At 38.0% G+C, this 16,378-nt stretch overlaps 1 non-coding gene across 1 annotated transcript; it reads right to left on the minus strand.

Annotated features, from left to right (window-relative positions):
* Positions 1-6,440: 6,440 nt before the first annotated feature.
* Positions 6,441-6,546, minus strand: LOC127230530 (U6 spliceosomal RNA). The gene has a single exon (XR_007835179.1). It is a non-coding gene; the product is annotated as a U6 spliceosomal RNA (small nuclear RNA).
* Between the last annotated feature and the right edge of the window lie 9,832 nt (positions 6,547-16,378).

Here is a 16,378-nt window from a genome sequence, read left to right on the forward strand (position 1 = left end):
TGAGTGTAGCCAAGGCATGGACGCTAGCACATAGGCAAAGTGAGAAGGTCAGTAGAAGGAATGCCCTGAATTGTTTAGCTAACCTGTAACTGGCTGTAAATTGCAGCAGGAGAGATAGCACTGAGCTGGTTAGCTACTCTTTAACTGGCTGTTAAACTGCAGCAGGAGAGAGAGCTCTGAGCTATTCTTTAACTGACTGTGAGACCACAAGCCTGTACCTTGGAATGTTTTGCTGAACATTCTGTTTATTTCCTTAAGAGGCAGTAATTTTCTGCCTGAGAGACCTGAGATTGTGAGGATGGTGATGGTCCCCAACAGTACTAGGCATGGCATGACTCATTGTGACACTGGTGTCCACTTGGGGTGTGCGAAACTATTTTTCCCAGGCTGCCTTCTAGACTAAAGACCTTTAGACTAATAATCAAATATTCTCTACCTGTAATTGAACTGGCTTGAACAAGATAAAACCGGATAGAACGGGATTAAACCTGTCTGAATCAGTCTCAAACTGATCAAACAGGTATGAACCAGAGTGAACTGGTCTGAACCAATATGAACCAGATCCAACCGGTCTGAACTGGATCAAACTAGCCTGTAACAGTCTGACCCATATCGAATTCAATCGAACCTATCTAAACTGGTCTGAACCGGGTAGAACTGGTTTGAACAGGATAGAGCCAGATAAGACAGGTCTGTACTGGTCTGAACCTGTCTAAACAAGTCTTAACTGGTTTGAACCGGATAGAGCCGTTTTGAACCGGATCAAACCAGATTGAACTAGTCTGAACCGGATAAAACTGGTCTAAGCAGGATTGAATTGGTCCAAACAAGATCAACCTGGTACGAACCAGATCAAACCAGACTGAACAGGATAGACCCAGTTTGATCGGGTCAAAACTGGTCTGAACCAGATAGAACCAGTCTGAACCCGATTAAACAGGTATAAACTGGTCTGAACCTGTCTAAACTGGTCTGAGTTGGTTTGTACCGGATAGAACTGGTCTGAACCGGACAGAATCAGTCTGAACTGGATTTTTAAAATATATGAATTGAATTAATTTAGCAGTGTTTTAACAGTTGTTATTTCCTCAGCAGTCAAAAAATTTAAAGTTAACAGAACAGCATATAGTATCCAAAGTTCCTCTGTGCTTTCCATCTTTACTTGGCTTTTTTATTACTCTATTTCTTCTACTTCTATTTTTTAATTTTTTGAGACAGGGTTTCTCTGTGTAACTTTTATCTGTCCTGGAATTAACTCTGTATACCAGGTTTACTTTGCAGTCACAGTGATCTGTTTGCCTCTGTCTCCCGAATACTGGAATTAAAGGCATGTGCCACTACACCCAGTTTTTGTTGTTGTTGTTGTTGTTTTTTATTTTTTGCCTTTCAAGCATGTTTTATTTACTGTTTAGAGTAAAACTTCTAATCATTTCACTCTGCTGTCCTGTATCAAATATTTCTCTTTTTAAAATTATTTTTTTTTATTTTACATGTCAATCCCAGTTTCCTCTCCCTCCCTCCTTCCCTCTTACCCTCTCTGCCCCCTCACTTGCACCCTGAACACCATCCCCTCCCTCCACACCAATTCCACATGTAGGGCAATGCCATCCATGTGGGGTCATGTAGATCTGCCAAGTCATTTGAATTAGGGACTAGGTCTTCTCTCCTGTCTCTAGGGGATGTGTCTGCAAGGTCCCTTTGTGCACTGCTTCCACTGTCTGAGGTCCCTTAGACTGCTCAGTCCTTCTGGCTGAGACCCATATTCAGGGGGGGGGGGGGGCGGGGACTGAGTCAGTCCCATGCTAGATTCCCAGCTATCAGTCTGGAGGTCCCTTAGCTCCTCCTTTTTCAGGTCAGCTGTCTCTATGTGTTTCTGCAACCTAGTCTTGTCCTCTTCCTCTGCATCTGGATTCTAGCTCGACCCAGTATTAAGTTATGGGTATTTGCTTCTGTTTCCAACAGGTACTAGATGAGGGCTCCATGATGGTGGATAAGTTAGTTGTTGATCTCACTATCCAGGAAGGGCACTTATGGTAGCCTTTCCACAGTTGCTCAAATTGTTGGGGTCAGTCTTGTAGGTCTCTGGACATTTCTCTATGTTCAGTTTTCTCTTCAAACCTATAATGGCTCCCTCTTTTATGTTAGTTTTTCTCTCTCTCTCTCTCTCTCTCTCTCTCTCTCTCTCTCTCTCTCTCTCTCTCTTTGGTTTTCTATTCCTACCCTGACTCAATCTTCCTAGTCGCACATGCTTTCCTCTCCTCCCCTTCTATTTCTCCTACTTCTCTCTCGGTTCACTGACTCCCTACTTCTCATGTGCTCTGGGGAACTTGTTTCTTCCCATTTCTGTGAGGGACCTTATATGAATCTCTTAGAATTCACCTTGTATCCTGTTCCTCTGGTGGTGTGAATTATAGGCTGGTGATCCTTTGCTCTAGGTCTAAAATCTATATATGAGCAAGTACATACCATGTTCCTCTTTTTGTGACTGGGTTAACTCATTCAGGATGGTTTGTTCAAATGCCATTCCCTTGCCTGCAGATTTCAAGATTCCATTATTTTTTCCTGCAGAGTAGTATTCCATTGTGTAGATGTGCCACATCTTTATCCATTCTTCAGTTGAGGGGCATCTAGGTTGCTTCCAGGTTCTTGCTATTACAAATAGTGCTGCTATGAACATACTTGAGGACATGTCTTTTTTGCATGAATGTGGATTATTTGGGTATATGCCTAAGAAGGGGATTGTCGGGTCCTGTGGTAAACTAATTCCCATTTTCCTGAAGAACCTCCATACTGATCTCCAAAATGGTTGTACAAGTTTGCACTCTCACCAGCAGTGGAGGAGTGTTTCCCTTTCTCCACATCCTCTCCAGCATAAGTTGTCATTGGTGTTTCTAATTTTAGCCATTCTGGCAGGAATAAGATGGTATCTCAAAGTTGTTTTGATTTGCATTTCCCTGATAGCTAAGGATGTTGACCACATTCTTAAGTGTCCTTCAGCATCTTCAATTTCCTCTATTGAGAATTCTTTCTTCAATTCTGTACCCCATTTTAATGGGGTTATTTGGTGTTTTGTTGATTAGATTCTTGAGTTGTTTGTATATTTTGGAGATCAGTCCTTTGTCAGATGTAGGATTGGTGAAAATCTTTTCCCAATCTGTGGACAGCCATTTGGTCTTATCAACTGTGTCCTTTGCCTTACAAAAGCTTCTAAGTTTGAGGAGGTCCCATTTATTAATTGTTTCTCTCAGTGTCTATGCTCCTGGAGTTATGTTCAGGAAGTGGTCTCCTATACCAATTTGTTCAAGGGTACCTCCTACTTTCTCTTCTAAGAGGTTCAATGTGGCTGGATTTATGTTGAGGTGTTTGATCCATTTGGACTTGAGTTTTGTGCCTGGCAACAGACATGTGTCTATCTGCAGTCTTCTATAAACCATCATCCATTTGTTGAAGATGCTTTCCTCCCCCCATTGTATTCTTTTAGCTGTTTTGTCAAAAATCAGGTGTTCGTAAGTGTGTGGATTAATATCTGGATTTTTGATTCGATTCCATTGGTCTATCTGTCTATTTGTGTACCAATACAAGGCTGTTTTCAGAACTATAGGTCTGTAGTAGAGCTTAAAGACAGAGATGCTGATGCCTCCTGAAGTTCTTTTATTGTACAGGGTTGTTTTGGCTATCCTTGGTCTTTTGTTTTTCCATATAAAGTTGATTATTATCCTTTCAAGGTAAGTAAAGATTTGTGCTGGGATTTTAATGGGGATTGCATTGAATTTGTGGATTCCTTTTGGCAAGATTGCCATTTTTACTATATTTATCGTAACTATCCAAGAGCATGGGAGATCTTTCCATTTTCTGGTATCTTCTTTAATTACTTTCTTTAAAATCACAAAGTTCTTATTATATAGGTATTTCACTTGTTTGGTAAGCACTACCCCAAGATACTTTATGTTGTTTGTGGCTATTATACAGGGTGATGTTTCTCTGATTTCTTTCTCAGCCTCTTTGTCATCTGAATATAGTAGGGCTATTGATTTTTTTGAGTTCCTCTTGTATCCTGCTAGTTTGCTGAAGGTGTTTATCAGCTGTAGGAGTTCCCTGGTAGAGTTTATTGGGTCGCTTTTGTAAACTATCATATCATCTGCAAATAGAGACAGTTTGACTTCTTCCTTTCCTATTTGGATCCCCTTGATCTCCATTTGTTTTCTTATAGCTTTATCTAGAACTTCAAGTACAATATTGAAGAGATATATGGAGAAAGAGGGCAGCCTTGTCTTGTTCCTGATTTTAGAGGAATTGCCTTAAGCATCTCTCCATTCAGTTTGATGTTGGCTATTGGTTTACAGTATATTGTTTTTATTATGTTTAGGTATTTTCCTGTTATCCCTGATCTCTCCAAGACCTTTATCATGAAAGGGTGTTGAATATTGTCGAAGACTTTTTCAGCATCTAGGGAGATGATCATATGGCTTTTCTTTTTCAGTTTGTTTGTATGGTGGATCACGTTGATAGATTTTCATATGTTAAACCATCCCTGCAATCCAGAGATGAAGCCTATTTGGTCATGGTGGATGATTTCTCTGATATATTCTTGTATTCTGTTTGCAAGTGTTTTATTGAGTATTTTTGCATCGATGTTCATCAGGGATATTGGTCTGTAGTTTTCTTTCTTAGTTGTGTCTTTGTGAGGCTTGGGTACCAAGGTTATTGTGGTCTTGTAGAAAGTATTTGTCAATGAACCTTCTGTTTCTATTGTGTGGAACAATTTGAGGAGTATTGGTATTAGTTCTTCCTTGAAGTTTTGGTAGAATTCTGCATTGAATCCATTTGGACGTGAACTTTTTTTGGTTGGTAGGCTTTCGATGACTGCTTCTAGTTCATTGCGGGTTATAGGTCTATTTAAATTGTCTGGTCTTGATTTAATTTTGGTAAGTGATAGTTATGCAGAATGTGTCCATTTCCTTTGAATTTTCAATTTTTGTGGAATACAGGTTTTCAAAGTATGACCTGAAAATTGTCTGGATTTCCTCTGTGTCCCTTGTTATGTTCCCCTTTTCATTTCTGATTTTGTTAATTTGCATGTTCTCTCTCTGCTTTTTCATTAGTTTGCATAAAGGTTTGTCTATCTTGTTGAATTTCTCAAAAAAACAACTGTTTGTTGCATTGATTTTTTTGTATTTTTTCCTGGTTTCTATTTTGTTGATTTCAGCCCTCAAATTGATTATTTCCTGGTGTCTACTCCTCCGGAGTGAGTTTGCTTCCTTTTGTCCTAAGGCTTTCAGTTGTGCTGTTGATTCTCTTATGTGACTATCCTGTTTTCTTCATATGGACACTTAGTGCAATGATCTTCCCTTGTAACACTGCTTTCAGGGTGTCTCATAAGTTAGGGGATGTAGTGTCCTCATTCTCGTTGAATTTTAGAAAGTACTTCATTTCTTTCTTTATTTCTTCTTTGATCCAGGTGTGGTGCAATTGCACATTGTTCTGTTTCCATGAGTTTGTAGGTTTTCTGCGATTTGTGTTGTTGTTGAATTCCAATTTTAAAGCACGGTGGTCTGATAAGATACAGGGGACTATTCCTATTCTCTTGTATCTGTTGAGGTTTGTTATGCCACCTTGTATGTGGTCGATTTTAGAGAAGGTTCTATGTGGAGCAGAGAAGAAGGTATATTCTTTTGTGTTTGGATGGAATGTTCTATAGATGTCTGTTAAACCCAGTTGAGATATAACTTCTGTTGGTTCTTTTGTTTCTTTGTTGAGTTTCTGATTGGTGGTCCTGTCTAGTGGTGAGAGTGGTCTGTTGAACTCTCCCACTATAAGTGTGTGAGGTTTTATGTGAGGTTTGAGTTTTAGTAACATTTCTTTTACGAATGTGGGTGCCTTTGTATTTGGGGCACAGATGTTCAGAATTGAGACTTTGTGTTGATGGATTTCTCCTGCAATGAATGCAAAATGATCATCTTATTCTCTTTTGATTAATTTGGTTTGAATTCTAACTTGTTAGATATTAGGATAGCCACACTTGCTTGCTTCTTGGGTCCATGTGTTTGGAGTATCTTTTCCCAACCCTTTTTCCTGAGGTAATGTCTATCTTTGAAGCTTAGATGTGTTTCTTGTATGCAGAGAAGGATGGATTCTGTTTTAGTATTCATTCTGTTAGCCTGTGTCTTTTTATAAGTGAGTTAAGACCATTAATGTTGAAGGTGAGTAAGGACCATTGATTGTTAATGCTTGTTTGTTTTAGATTTGTTGTTGGCAGTGGTATTGTGGATATATTTGTCTTGCTTTACCCTTGGTTTCTGGTGTAGTGAGATTATCTGTTGCCTACATCTTTGTGGGTGTAGTTAACTTCCTTAGGTTGGAGTTTTACTTCCAAACTTTCTGTAGAGCTGGATTTGTAGATACATATTTTGAAAATCTGGCTTTGTCATTAAATATCCTGTAAAAATATGGAACGTTTCATGAATTTGTGTGTCATTTTGTGCAGGGGCCATGCCAATCTTCTCTGTATCATTCCAATTTTAGTATTTGTGCTGCTGAAGCGAGCACCATTCTAGCCCATCTTAATTGGGTCATGTGCTTTCAATGTGGAATTCCTAAGGACTTGACTGCATAGAATTTATCATGTGCATACTTGTCAAACATGCCCTCTTGAACTGATCCAGGCACTTTTTGTTTTGTTGCAACTGGAGATAATGCACAAATAGAAATTTTGAGTTCTTTAGTTTCTCTACTGACTGTTCATCTTTCCCCAAGGACTATCTCGGATGATCTCAGAATAACTCAGCTTCTGTAATCCATGAGGTAGCATTCAACAGCGTCTCACCAGGGAAGTCACATGAGCTGTGTGGTCTTCTTAAAATGTAAATGAAGAAATACCGGGAAGACTTCTAACTGGGATGGCATAAGTAGGCTTCTCCAAAAAAAGGATTGTTTTAAGGATCCACTCCACAGAAAGAACAAAGTAAATTCAACTGTGAAAAAAACATTGGCAATTGCATCATTGTAAAAACACTTGATGGTCACCAGCAAATTGCTAGTATGGCACAGTTCATGTTTATTCTTGTCCTAGAACCAAGACATTCTTGAAGATGTAGGGTAATCTTTTGGGACTTTCCTAGGCTCTGGGTTAGAAGAAGAGCTGCTGTACAATTCTATGAGATGACACAGGGGACATGGAAAGCACCCAGATGCTTCTCTGGAAGCTTGATGACTGTGTCTTGAGCACACACTACTGTGTTTCAACCCCTGAAATGGGGACTCTGCCTGGTGGACTCAGGAACAAGAGTGTGATAGAGAAACAGCTGCAGTTTGATGCCTAGGGAAATGTGTCTAACAGATCCATACCAGGTGGCTTGGTACCCAATTCTTTTAGAGCCAGTAATACAAGTAACACTCAAGAGCTTATGCTGATAACACCATAACTCCAAGGAAAAGAAGTGAGGAGCTGACTTGAGGGCTCTCTGTTGTGGAAAGTGGTAAAAGGGTTCTAGTGTGTCTAAAGTTTCAATGTACACTGGGGGAGAATTTTTCCATGTCTGCCTTATAGTCCAAGATTTTCCTGGCTGTGATATGAGGCCTACCATTCTCTATACCCACTGCTAAATAGAAGTGGAAACAATCTCATATAAAAATGAGATATCATGCTAGGACAACAAAACAAAAAAAAAAAAAAAAATGAGAGGAAAGAAAATGCACTGAATGAGAGATTCTAAGATCTACACCAGTGATGGAGATGATGGTTATGGTAGTGGTGATGGTGATGATGATGATAGCAGGAGAGCATTTAGATTTCAAAGGGTGTGTTCAAAATGTGAAATAACAACAAATCTTCAAAAAAGGAAAATATTAATTCTTAAAATTTGAATGACAAAAATATACAGTAAAGTATGTGGAATGCATAAGAGGGTAGGTAAAGTTGAGGAACAAATCAGCAAATAGGGGAAAACTTCAGGAAAAAAAAACCCCAAAATGAAAATAAAATGGGAAGAACAGAAATTGTAGAGGATGCAAAGGCTAAAATCACAGTAATAGAGACCACAGGAAAAGAGGGATTTAAATATAAGGAAACACAAAAGATAAATTGTCTACACTTAAGAAGAATAAATAAAAAGAAGAAAACATTAATGAAAATTGAGGATAAAAAATGAAATGGAGGAAACAAACAGACCTCTGGATGGGTGAAGTATACTACACAGAGAAAAAGCCGAAACCTGATCAACCTTAGTCTTCAAAAGCAGTCAATTCAAGAAGGAAGTACAGTATTAGGAAGCATTTACCTTTAGTCCTTACAGGTTTAGATTATATGCACATAACATGTAAACACTGTACACCTAGAGTTAATATATTAATGTTTGTGCTCTTCGAAAGTATAGGAAAACTATGTTTTCAGGGATCACTCTTTTTTTTTTTTCTCAGAACAGACATTTTACAGTCTAATTTTAATTTCAGGATCTCCGTGACTGGGTTAGTAATTTAACTGAGTTACTATAAATTTTGCTTAACGTCTACAAAGTACAGGAGAAAAAGATTCTTGTAATAACTTAGAATGGCATCTAGATTCAGGCTCAATGTTATTTCTTTACTGTGTTCACAATAACCCAAAGGGTTCATCTTCACAGACTCTCTCTCTCACCCTACACACACCAAACACACACACACACACACACACACACACACACACATATATATATATATATATATTTGTTTGACAAAACTAATTAAAATATAGTTACTCAGATCTTATTCAGAACCACTGTGTTGAATATAGGAAATATTGCAATGTGATTATATCATTTGAGAAGGCAATCAAACTTTATTCTGAGTATAGCATGGGTAAGTGGAAAAATATAGCTAGTGAACTTGGTGAAAAGAATGAAGGACACATGACTGGAGGACACAGTCCTATTAGCAATCATTTTTATGGATGCATTTTATTCTGAATTGGCCTCAGGATTCTTGTTGTAAGCACTATTCAGAAAATGACGCAGGATGAGGAAATCTTATCAAACAAAGGGGCTGTGGTGATTGACATGGGGTATTGATGTTTACTTTCTAAGGATCAATGGTGAAGAATCTTGCCAGAAGGTATTTCATAAAAATGAATAAATAAATTCAGAGATGGTCAGGAGATGCTCAGGAGCATCACCAAAAGAAAAATCCTTGTCATGATGCTGAATGCTTAAGAAACAGAGCTATTACAAAACATTTCTCCAGAACACAACAAAAATACAATGGAATTTCATTTAAATATGAGATCTTGGAAAGTCCTAAATTTTCAGAAATCAAATAGTACAACAATGTCTCAAGAGTAAAAAAATATATTATGAAATATTGTTACATGATTGATAATAAAAACACTATGTTGAATAGTTCATGGAAGAATATAGCCCCCAACACTTATCTTCCATCAGTTTAGACTCAATTACTTGAAATAATGAAAAATAACATAAATTGACAAATTAAAATAAATACATGGAATATTATTTTAAAAGTTAAAAAAGAAAGCTACCTACAATAAAATATTAAAGACAAAGTCAAACAGACTATCTAAAAAGAAAATTAAATTGACAAGACTTTACTAAAACACATCAGCTATGAAGAGAAAGTAAAGAATGCTAGCATAGGGAATGGGATGTTTGAGAATAGATCTTCAGATATCAAAAGGCCAAGAAATAGGTTTTAGCAAATGCAAGTCTTAATTCCCTCAAGATTAACTGCATTACATAGATGGAGTAAATGTCCTGTATCATCTTACTCCCATAAAAGCATGACTAAAACCCCACCCAGATAAATTTACAAAACAAAAGTCAGGCTGCACTAAAGATGAAATGCAGGAGGCTGGCTCTCTGGAACTTCACACTGCAAAGATCATAGGGTGGCGAGTTCCCTGAATTTTGTTTTTGCCCAGAGTGGATTTGAAGAAGCCATTAACCTAGAGATATCAATGAGAAATAAAACAGAACAAAACTAAACAATCCCCAGAGAAAGTCTACCCAACCTAGGCAAAGGATCAGAAAAGGAAGGGAAGGCCAGCACTCCATAAAACTTTTAAACAACTCCTCTACTCCTGCCAAACCAGAAAATGATAGAAAAACTACAGATAAACATCCCCAATGAAACAGATGAAAAATCCCCAACAAAAAACTCACAAACTGAGTCCCATAACACATTTAAAGGACAATTTATCACGACCAAGTGTGACTTATACAAAAAATACACATACACAAAATAAATGCATCATAATATGGCATAATATATAAGTAGAAATGAAGGTAAAACTCTGCATTATCTAAATAGGCATAGAAAAAGCTTAAGATGAAGTTCTCTTCACGATTAAAACTCTGAATGAGTTGTGTATAAAAGGATTGTACCTCAGCATACTAAAACCAAATATGATAAACATAATAGAAAATGCATGGCAAACCCATCACCAACATCATGTGGAATGAGGAAAACAATTTCCTCTAACATTGAGGATAAAACAAGAATGTCAACTCTTAGATCACTTATTCACAATAGTAGGGAAATTTTAGCCAGAGAAATTAGGAAAAGAAAAGACATAAAAGCTATAAATAGAAATGATGTGACTGAAGAGATAGCTCAGCAGTTAAGTGCATCTGATGCTCTTTGGGTTTCAAACCTCAGTACTACAAAGTGGCTAGCTAACATCCCTCTTCGTGATGCCATGGAACTGTCCTCATGTGGTACACTTACTTCTTCAGGCAAACATTCATACATTCACGTAATAGAAATAAATCTTCTTTAAAAATCAATACATTGAAACAACAACAAAAAAAATGGAGTACCCCCCATACACACACACACACCCACCCACACCCACACACACACACATTCATGGGTTCGATGACACAATTTTGTTAAAATATCTGTATTACCTAAACAATTGACAAATTCAGTGTGCTCTCTCATCAAAACATCAATGGCATTCTTCACAGACTCTGGTGATGCTGGTGGGGAACCTAAAACATACAAAGAAGCACAAGGAACCCCAAAGAAAACAAAGAAACAGACCCAAAAACATCACAATACATTCTTTTCAAAACACACCACAGAGCTATATAACAACAGCAGTGTGGTATTGGGTTCAGAAGAACACTCAGGTCACTGGAACAGTGTAGAGACCCAAGGAACAGCCCACACATCCATAGTGAACTGACTCATAAAAAGTAAAAATAGAACTAAACCACAGGAAAGATGATACCTGCAGTAAATGGTGCTGGGGAAATTATTCATGGACAGAATGTTAGTATTTGACCCTTACCTGTCTCCTGTACTATATATAATACACTGCAATGAATACCAGACTTAAATATAACACCCCAAACTCTGAAACTCCTAGGAGGAAATGTAGGTAAAACACCTGAGACACTAGATAAGCAATGGTTTCTTTTTTAAAAAATATGAATCCAACATCACGGAAAGGACAGCCAAGTGGGATTACATCAAACTCAAGATCTACACAGTGGAAAAAATAATCAGCAAAATAAAGAAAGAACTTACAGCTTGGCCACTACTTACTTGACAAATGAATGATATTATTTTATAAAAAGAGGTAAAAAGCAAGCAACCCAAATAAAATGAACAAATGATCCAAATAGATTCTTCTCAAAATAAGTAAGGCAAGTGGTCAATAGATAACAATGTGCAATATAGTTAGCCACAGGGAAATGAAAACCAAGACTATTTATACTGATATGTCATCTTGCCCCATTTGGAATAGTCAATACTACTATAACAAAAGGTGAGGGATGCAGAGACAGGAGCTTTCTGCTGGCTGATGGGGATGCAAATTAGTAAGCCTTTATGAACAATAGTATGCTCATTCTTTGTTGAGCTAGAAAACCATGTCAGCTCCTTGCAAACCTAAAATTAGGCATACCATGTTATCTAACTATTGCACTTCTGACTGTATGTCTAAAGAAAAGGAAATCAGTATCCGTAAGATATACATGCATTTTCATGTTGACAACAGTAGTCTTTGCATATGTACAGTGGGGTGCTGTGACTGTCATTGACACAACTCACTTCCCTATGGATTCTCAGAGGTTTAGACAAGTTCATCTTGGAAAAACTCATCAAGTAACTCCAGTGTCTTGTTGTGTCAGCTGAGGCAATGGGTCTATCTTTATTCTAACATCAGTCAAAAGCAAATAAATTCCTGGGCAGTTACTTCAAAGAAAAGGCATTACTTTCCACCTTAAACCTGTCAGCCATTCCACAAACACATACCCACTCAAATAATATTGGTATTGACTTCATCCTAAAGACAATTGAAGCCATTATGAAAATCATCTACAATCAAATATTTCAATACTTTGGTTTTTGATATCAATTGCCATTTTCCACCTTTATGACTTAAGAGGCATATATTTAAGATAGTCCATGAAAACTGGAATATGTCTCTTAATTTCTTTGACTGTTATATACAATGAGAATGATAGCCTTTGAATTTGCACTCCATAGCTATTGCTAAAATAAAAAAAATTAAAAATATATTAGTCTTTAAATATGTAAGGGATTATTATAATTTTTGCAAATGTACAAATTCTGTTCTAATTTCTAGTTAGACAATATTTAAACATCAACCACAAACCACCCAAAACACTTTATTATGAAATATCTGAAAATGTTGCAAACTTTATGAGAACAAAATTCTCTGTAATCAGGATGTTTGGTTAAAATTCCTTAATTTTATGGTCGTAAGTTAAGGTCTATGTTTAGTTGATTCTTGAAAATCAGATTCAACAAGAAGTTTGTACATAGGCCATATCTCATCCCTTCCAGATGCATTTTGTAAACAATTTCTTCACTGTTATTTCCACAGTTTTAATTTATAGACTGATATTCAGCTATCTAGTAAACATCGACCGGGTCCCAAAGAGTTGTTTGCAAAGTCTTTGCATGAAGTGTCTGTTCAATGAATGTTGTCAAACATTGATCTTCAAAATGCTGTGCTTCTCAAGGGCATGCCAGGAGATGTATCTCCTGGCTTTGATGGGTTGACAGACTGCAACTCTTATCCATGCACCACACAGGAAGTTGCCACCTATAAAACTCATGGAGTTGTCAAGCTGAATGCTGGACTCATTCCAGACTTCTGTGTCCCTTAGCTGATTCCAATCAACAAGTACGACAATTTTATGAGCTAAATGCTTCTTAGACTTACATCTTTGTTTTAAATTTTTTGTTGCAGTATCTTTGTTACTTTTGTATTTTATTTTTTTATATTTTTAAATTTAAATTAGAAACAATCTTATTTTATATATTAATCCCAGTTCCTTCTCCCTTCCATTCTCCCATGCCCACAAACGATCCCCATCCCATCACACTTCTGCCCCATAGAAAGGGTGAGGCATTTTATGGGGTATCATCAAAGTCAGTTACATCATTTGGGGAAGGGCCTAGGCCTTCCTCTGTGTGTCTAGGCTCAGAGAATATCCCTCTATAGGGAATGGAATCCCCAAATCCATTAAAATATAATTGCATTATTTTCTCCTTTCCCTTTCCTTCATCCAACTTCCCCCATTTACCCTCTTGCTTGTTCTATCTGCTTCTTTGATACTAAAGTACTTGAGAATAACATGCAAGACAGGAAACTGATAAGTATTAAGACATTCCAGGAACTTCTTAGTATTTCATGCTAAAAGACAAATTATTATACATTATTAATATTTTAATGACAACTGGGAAAGTGGAATGCTTATCTTTTGGACCAGTAAAAGGAAATATGAGATTTCACAGCATCAATTCAAGGAGAGATAAAAGATGCACAGATTCAAGTATGACTACAATGACAACATAGGGTATGGTCAGAAGTAAGAAGTCCTAGCTTTGAAGGCTGGAGAACTCTTCTAAATGGAAGTTTAGTGTGGGGGGCAAACTGCCTACAGTCACTGAGTCATTTTGAAACAATAACTTCCAATTGATCTGTCCTTTTTAACTATGTATTGCCATCTTTTGAAAATTAATCTTAAGAATCAAAGCAATGCACATAGCTACATGTAACTTGTGCACAAGGCAATATTCAAAGTCCCTTAAGTATCATCTTACTATAGAATATCATGAATATGAAGATTCTTTTTCATTTGATTGTATTTTTTCTTTCTTTTTTTTTTCTTTTCTTTTCTTCTTCTTTTTTTTTTTTAGACAAGGTTTATTGGTTTATTGACTGTCCTGGACTCTGTAGACCAGGCTGACCTCAAACTCACAAAGATCTGCCTGCCTCTGCCTGGGATTAAAGGTGTGAGCTACCACCACTCAACTCAAGATTCTTTTCTTTTTAAATTTATTTATTTTATATAACCAAGTCCATTTAAATGAAAACAAACATTTATAGACAATATTTGGGAATTGGCGTCGTTCTTTCCAAACTACTTCCTGCTGGTAAGGGGTGCTGTCATGGGGGATTCGAAGAAGATGCAGAAATCCTGGCTGTAGTCTGCAAGGCTGCTTTGTTCAGCTGTTTTGAATGTAGGATCACCTGGTACTCTGTTTCAGGCAGTCTGGCTTAATCAAACCACATTAGTCTGGAAGGAATCCACAGCTTTTCATTTTCTGTGGAAACAGAAATAGAAATCCTTTTCCCCAGTAACTTGTCCTTGAACTTAAATTTTGGAGTCAAAGCATTTTTTTATTTAATTTATTATTTTACATGTCGATCCCAGTTCCCTCTCCCTCCCTCCCTTTTACCCTCTCTGCTCTCTCATCTGCACTCTAACCACCCTCCCCTCCCATCCCCCACCCAATTCCATATGTAGGGGAATGCCATCCAGTTGGGGTCATGTAGATCTGACAGGTCCTGTGAAGTAGGGCTAGCGCTTCTCTCCTGTCTCTAGGTTAAGGCAGTTATCCCTCCATGGGGGATTTGTTCGCAAGGACCTTTTATGCACCAGGGATACATCCTGGCTCCATTGTGTGAGGTCCCTTAGCCTGCTCAGTCCTTCTGGCTGAGACCCATATTCAGGGGGGCCTGAGTCAGTCCCATGCTTGCTTCCAAGCTATCAGTCTGGTGGCGCGTTAGCTCCTCCTTGTTCAGGTAAGCTGTCTCTATGTGTTTCTGCAGCCTGGTCTTGTTCTCTCCATCTGCATCTGGGTTCTAGTTCGATTCTGTTTGTTTATGTATGGGTGTTTGCTCCTGTTTCCAACAGGTATTAGATGAGGGCTCCATGGATAAGTTAGTTGTTGATCTCACTATCTGGGAAGGGCATTTATGGTAGCCTTTCCACGGAAGCTCAAATTGTTAGTTGGCAGCAGTCTTGTAGTTCTTTAGACCTTTCTTTGTGTTCAATTTTATCTTCAAACCAATATTGGCTCCCTCTTTTATGTTCTCTCTCTGTCTCTCTCTCTCTCTGTCTCTCTCTCTGTGTTTCTCTTGGTCTCTGTCTCTGTCTCTCTCTCTGTGTCTCTCTCCCTCTCTCTCTCTTTCCTGTCTTCTATTCCTAACCGGGCTCAATCTTCCTAGTCGCACGTGTTTTCCTTTCCTCCCCCTCGTTTTCTCCTACTTCTCTCTCCATTCGCTGCCCCCCTTCCCCTGTGCTCTGGGGGGGGGGGCTTGTCCCTTCCTGGTTTTGTGAGGGACTTTATATGAATCTCTTAGAATACACCTTGTATCCTAGTTCTTCTGGTAGTGTGAATTATAGGTTGGTGATCCTTTGCTCTAGGTCTAAAATCCATATATGAGAGAGTACATACTATGTTCCTCTTTTTGTGACTGGATTACCTCATTCAGGATGGTTTCTTCAAGTGCCATCCACTTGCCTGTGAATTTCAAGATACCATTATTTTTTTCTGCAGAGTAGTATTCCATTGTGTAGATATGCCACATCTTCATTATCCATTCTTCAGTTGAGGGGCATCTAGGTTGCTTCCAGGTTCTTGCTATTACAAATAGTGCTACTATGAACATAGTTGAACAGATGTCTTTGTTGCATGGATGTGGATCATTTGGGTATATGCCTAAGAGGGGGATTGCCGGGTCCTGTGGTAAACTAATACCCATTTTCCTATACAAAAAATCAAGAGCCTTAAAGCATTTATGTGGTAAGATTGACATTCTTTTTTTATATATAAATTTTATTTAAATTAGAAGCAATCATATTTTACATATCAATCCCAGTTCCCTGACACTTCCATTCTCCCATGCACCCCAACGACCCCTATCCCATTCCCCATCCACTACCCAGAGAGGGTGAGGCCTTCCATAAGGGATCCATCAAAGTCTGTCAAATCATTTGGGGGCAGGGCCTAGGCCCTCCCCTATGTATCTAAACCAAGAGAGTATCCTTCCAAGGGGAATGGGCTCCTGAAGTCCATTCCTATACTAGGGATAAACACTGGTTCCACTGCTAGCGCCCTATAG

This window comes from Phodopus roborovskii, unplaced genomic scaffold, assembly GCF_943737965.1.
Source record: "Phodopus roborovskii unplaced genomic scaffold, PHOROB, whole genome shotgun sequence".
Taxonomy (NCBI): Eukaryota; Metazoa; Chordata; class Mammalia; order Rodentia; family Cricetidae; genus Phodopus; species Phodopus roborovskii.